Source organism: Tamandua tetradactyla, chromosome 26 (assembly GCF_023851605.1).
Source record: "Tamandua tetradactyla isolate mTamTet1 chromosome 26, mTamTet1.pri, whole genome shotgun sequence".
NCBI classification, from domain to species: Eukaryota; Metazoa; Chordata; class Mammalia; order Pilosa; family Myrmecophagidae; genus Tamandua; species Tamandua tetradactyla.
The window spans coordinates 6,052,754-6,058,753 of record NC_135352.1 but is presented as its reverse complement, the minus strand read 5'-3'; the positions used below and the strand labels follow the sequence as shown (position 1 = coordinate 6,058,753).

At 39.3% G+C, this 6,000-nt stretch overlaps 1 pseudogene; it reads right to left on the bottom strand.

Moving 5' to 3' along the window:
- Positions 1–250: 250 nt before the first annotated feature.
- LOC143669611 (large ribosomal subunit protein eL18 pseudogene) overlaps positions 251–6,000 on the bottom strand; it is a 29,948-nt pseudogene continuing 24,198 nt past the window's right edge.

Sequence of the window (6,000 nt, the reverse complement as noted above, 5' to 3'; positions counted from 1 at the left end):
GGATTATAGGTTGGGAAGCTGGGAGTGGAGAAGGCATATTTCCATTTTTCACTTGAGTACTGGAGCCACATACCCTCAATGCATGTCCCTGACTACCATGGGGGTATATTTTATGCCCACAAAGGAAGAGTATTCCTTGATTGGAGTCTACAGAGATGACAAATGTTAGGTTGTCTACTGGTCTGCATGATGCACCACTGGTTGTTGATGTGACCACCTAGAGTTCGAATCATTCCTGGGTGATCTGGGACTAGTTTTTGTAGCCGCTGCTTGCACAGAAGCCTCTGGCATGCTTGAACTTCCAACCCTTGGAGTGGATTCAGGGTTTGGTATCTTGCCGAAATGCCTGTACACCTCTTGGTCCTTGCAGTGACTGGAGAGCAGGACAGTGCTGCAGCCATTAAGGGAGTCCAGTGCCATTTGATTGAAAGTGAGGATCTTGCCTCCAGCCTTGAGGATGAGGCTCTGGGCACAGTTGCTTACTAGCAGGGCATGCACCTTCAGTTTTGGTACCTCCTAAATTCGCACATCACCTGTTATAGTCCCCACAGCCACAGCTGTCTTGTTTTCATGGCCAAGGAACTTCATTTTCTAGATCATCCCAGAAGGGGACAGGGGCAGTTAGTTGGTGCAACTCATGAACACCTGCTTCAAAACAACTGGGCTGAAGGTAAAATTGGTTCATCTGGCCAGAAGCTGGTACACTTTGACCAGCAGCCTCAGGTAGACATCCTGGCTCTTAGGCTACTTGGCTGAACCTTTCAATCCTTATGACAGATGTCAATTCCCATAATGGCGCCTCTTGCTCCACCAGGTCCAGAAAGTGTTGTTGCACTTTAAATAAGCGGGTAGAGGCACTTCTTCTTTTTCCAATTTGGATGCCTTTTATTTCTGTGGGCCACACCTCAGACTACCACAAGGAGGGACACGTATTTAGCAGGATAAAGAGATTAACTGAACACTGGACTGCACTAAAGTAAGGATGAGTTTGCATGTGAGCAAAAGGAAGGTAGTGTATATATAAAGCTTGGGGCTTGTAAGAGATCTTTGCTTAGTAAAGGGGTTGGTTACCCATGAACTACTGGGATCTCATGACTTATGAGAATATCCCTCAGTTTACAACTTAAGGGGGGTGTGCACTGGTGGGTCTTTGGGTTGCCATCAACTCCCACCACGGTGCAAGTTTTTAAGGACAAGGTTCCAGAGTAATGGCTAAGAACAGAGTAAGTGGTCCTGTATTAATTAACAAGTCAATAATTTTATCTGCTATGTCCGTGGTAACCTGAGGCTCCTCCATGTCTTGGGCTAGCTGTGAAGTAGGAGTGAGGTGGGACTTTGGGCCCTTTCAATTCTCACTCAAGGCCATCACTAGTAGGGAATCCCCTGCTTCTCCCTTCAGAGCTGGGGATAGTCTCTTTTCCAGTAGGCTTCCTTTTTACATTGAGGTACAGGTCCCAGTGGCCCATCCAGGCCAGCATACTTTTTGCTCCAATGTCCTATCTTCCCACATTTGTAGCAGCTGCCTTTCCATCCTATTTGGCCTTTGGTGTTACCCTGAGGGCACAGGACACTACTTACAAGGAATGCTATTAAATGAGCCCGTCTCTTGTCCTGTGGCTGATTCTGTTGGACCTTCCCCAGTTCAGCTCTGTCTCTATTATCGAAAACACTAAAGGCATTTCATTAAGGGAGATTTGCAGTCTCCTAGCCATTTTCCGCATTTTCCTCTGAGTATCTGGGTATGGTTGGCTAATAAGGTAAGTCTCTAATAAAATTTACCTTTCCTGGGAGTTAGAGTTTATGTTGGAATATGTCTTCAAAGCATCTACTAAGCTCCCCTGGAATAAAGCAGAGTTGTCCTCTTTCCCCTAGGTTACCCCTTTAATTTTATTATAATTTACTGGTTTAATGGTGCATTTTTCATCCCTACTACAAGACAGCTAATCATATGGTCTCAGTGTCTTAAATCTGCCTGCCCTCATTGGTAGTTCCAGTTGGGTTCATTATCAGGGATTTCATTAGCTCCTATTGGGCTACTTGGCTGAGATGCAGCTAGCTTATCTGCATGGGCTTGGGTTTCTGCCCATATACAGAATTTTCCCTTCAGGATGCAACAGGTGGATAGGACAATTGAATGTCTCCCCAGGTAAGGTCAAAGGAGAGAGAGTAAGAGAGGATATTATTCCTCAGTGAGTTTGCCCAGGTCTTCTAAAAACACTCAAATTTTTGTTTACATTGGGCCAGGTCAGTCATAGAAAATGGTACATGGACCCAGATGGTACAAGCATCCCCATTTGCCATCTCCCAAAGAGGAAAAAAATTGTCAGGAGAAGGGTGGTAGGAGGTCCCACTCTCATTTCTAGAAACTAGTATCATTTGTGAACAGGACTTTTTTCCCTATTTTTAGCCTCTGATGGTGTATTGCTAGTGTCTAGAAAAGCTATCTATTTTTGTCTTTTATCAGCCAACTTACTAAATTTTTATTGCATCTAGTAGATCTTCATTTGATTAATTTAGATTTTCTAGGTTTGCAATAATAGTTTAATCAATAATGTACTTTTCTGGCTCAGACTTTCTAATTTTTACCTCTTAATTACCTTTCATGTGTTATTGCATTGACTAGATCTCAAGAATAATACTCAATGACATTGAGTTGTCTGGATAATCCAGAGAAGAGCCTGGATTTATCAATTTCTGTTCTTTCACTATTTACTGTGATGATTTCTGCTGGTTTCTGATACTCTGTGCATGAAAAAAATTCCTTCTGTTCATAATGTACTAAAAGTTTACTCAATTATTGTTTTCGGTTCTGAATGCTGAATTCGATAAATTGCAGCTTTGGACCCTACAAGATGATTTTATACATTTTTGTCCTTTAATCTATTAGAGTAACAAATCTTATCACCTTAAAATTGCATTAATAAATTTCCTAATGTTGACCCAAGCTTCCATAACCACTCCTAGAATAAAGTTTTCCTGATTATGGCATAGTTTTCCTTTAATACATTACTGCAACTAATTTGTTAATATTTTTCTCAGGATTTTTCCATCTCTATATGAGTGAGATTTTTCTCTATGTTTTCATTAGGAGGCTTTGTCAAGTTTTGTTATCAGAGTCAAGCAATGAAGTCACAGATATTCCATACATTCTATCCACTAGAGGACTTCTTGTCATCTGGTTTTATCTTTTCATTATATACATGAAAAAACTTGTCCACAAAACAATCTAGACCTTGGATCTTCTTGGCGAGCCTCTGAGACAAGGAAGGATTTATTGGTCTATTCAAGTTTCCTACATATTTTTTGAGTAAATTCCGGACATTTTAACTTTCCTGAGGTGAAAGCCTCGCATGTAGATTTTCAGATACATTGGAATCTTATTGCATGTAACATTTTCTTATAATTTTAAATGTTTCCTTATCATTCTTAATATTTGATTTGAGAATATGTGTGGTTATGAAATGTGGTAGACTGAATAATTACCATGCAAAAAATATCCACATCCTAAGCTTCAAACCGTATCAATATTATTTTACATGTCAAAAAAAAAGTGCATTCAGATGCAATTTATTTAAGGATCTTAAAATGGGGAGATTATCTTGGATTATTCAGGTAGAGTTTAAATGCAATCACAAGGATCCTTTTACGATGAAGGCAAATGATCAAAGGAGTAAGTAGAGATGTGATGGCAGAAGAAAGAGGTTAAAGCAATGCAAGGAAGAGGCCATAAGTCATAGAATGCAAGCAGGAAAAGGAAAGGAAATGGACTCTTCCCTCAGAGACCCCAGAAGGGACCAGCTGGACTTATACTTAGACTTTATCTCAGTGAAACTGATTCCAGACTTCTAGACCCCAAAATTGTAAGAAAATAAATTTGTGTTGCTTTAAACCAAGAAGTTTGCGATAATTTGTTAAAACCGCCATTGGAAATTAATATATGAAATATTTTTCATATCTGATGTGATATATTTCTGTTTTCACCTTTTCTTTTTTTCTGAGTAATTCTTGTTAGAGTTTAGTTTTTTTCTTTTTATTTCTTTGTTTTGTATTTTTAAAGAAACCACGCTTTTTTTTCCCCCTTCTAGTCCATTATTTTTTGCTCTTATCTTTCCCAATTCCTAACACCTACTTTTTTCTTGGTTTCCTTTCTTTCACTTCTTTGGCTCAACAATTAGATCATTTAACTTTTTATTTTTCTTATTAGTAAAGTTATTCAAGTATGTGAATCATTCTCTAAAAATTCATTTTGTCACATTTCATAACTTTTGATATGTTATAAAAATTTTAATGATTTTAAATAATTTACTACTTTAATTTTGACATCTTCTCTGACCCTTCAATGACTAAAATTTTTTAAAGTTGTTTTGAGTTTTCCAGAATTTTTTTAATCCTAAACTATAAAAGTTTATGGCAGGTTTTATTCTCTCGGTAAATTCTAATTTTAATGCACTGAGTCAGAGAATGTGTCCAATAAACTTTCCACTTTGAGGAAGCTATTTCTACAAAAGTTCAATTTTTGTACATGTTTCTCTGGCCTTTTGGAGAATGAGCATAATAGTTTTGTGGAAAATAGATCCATATAACTGGTAAAACAGACTTCATAATTATTTTTTCTGCATTTTCTATGTCCTTATTTATAGTCACAGTAAGGAGTTCTGTCTTCATCATATAGGCGTGGGGTATTGCGTGAGAGGATGACATGGTGGGGGTTACATGTTTAGAAAGACCACTCTGGGTTTGGAATATGGAACGCGGTTTAAGGTACACAAATGGGGGCTCTCAGGAGACACCCATAGGTAAAAAAGGAGGAGGCCTGAAAGAAGCCATACAGTGGAAATACAAATTAAAGAGCAAGAAAGGCCCTTAGAAATCATTTAGCCCAACCCTCTCATTTTATATATGAGATACACAAGACCAGCAGAAAGACAAACTCACACACCCAAGGTCATATGGACTGCTGGCCACAGAGAAGGGAACTTTAAATTCACGCCTTCTGATTACCCACCCCTGCATATACCATGCAGGATTCTGGAGTCCCAGGAATGATGACACAACTCTCTACCCTTTCTCTCATCTGTTCTGCATGGGCACCTCTACTACTTCGTTCTCTGTCTTTATTATTAAGAATCAGTCTGGGAGGCGGGCCATGGTGGCTCAGCAGGTAGAGTTCTCGCCTGTCATACCAGAGACCCAGGTTCGATTCCCGGTGTCTGCCCACGCAAAAAAAAGCAAAAAGGACCAGTCTAGGGGAGGCACAATGGTGGCTCAGTGGCAAGAATTCCCGCCTGCCAAGCTGGGGACCCAGGTTCAATTCCCGTAGACTGCCCATTCAGGAAAAAAAAAAGAAAAGAAAAGAAACAGTCTATTCAAGAAAGTGACTGTGCCCTTATCCAAAAGAATCTGTTTGGCACCCACCTTGATAAAGTACTGACAAGGTACTATTCGCAGAGAGCTCTCAACTCTACTCTGCCCAAGAGTGACAACGAAAACCGCAACAAGTATAAGGAGAGCCTGCAGAGACGGTCGATGTCAGCTTCCCACATTGCCAAACAGAAACCTAATTTGCATCATGCCCATGTGAAGATGAAATGCATTTTAGCACATTTAAAAATCAATTGGTTTTGTGCATTTTTGAACATTAATAAATGTTACATTATTTTTAAAATGGAATTAAAATTATTTTTTTTACTCTTACTGGCTGTACTGTAAACCCTTTCTGCCAGACTCCATTCTGCTTGCATTTCTTTTATGTCCTGACCAGTGGGAAAAAAAAAGACTTAGTACTTTGTACTAAACTTGGGTATAAAAACCTTCACAAATATGACCATTGCATCATCATCTTACATTTGGTACCACTGTCCCTGTTGGGTGACTCTTCTCTTAGCCTCTCTGGGCTTTAGTTTCATCTACAAAATGGGGACAAATTTGGTAAGATCAACCTAGCGTAGAAGCTCACCTTGGTTAACTCCTTGGTTAATACGATTTGGGACCAGTTATTTA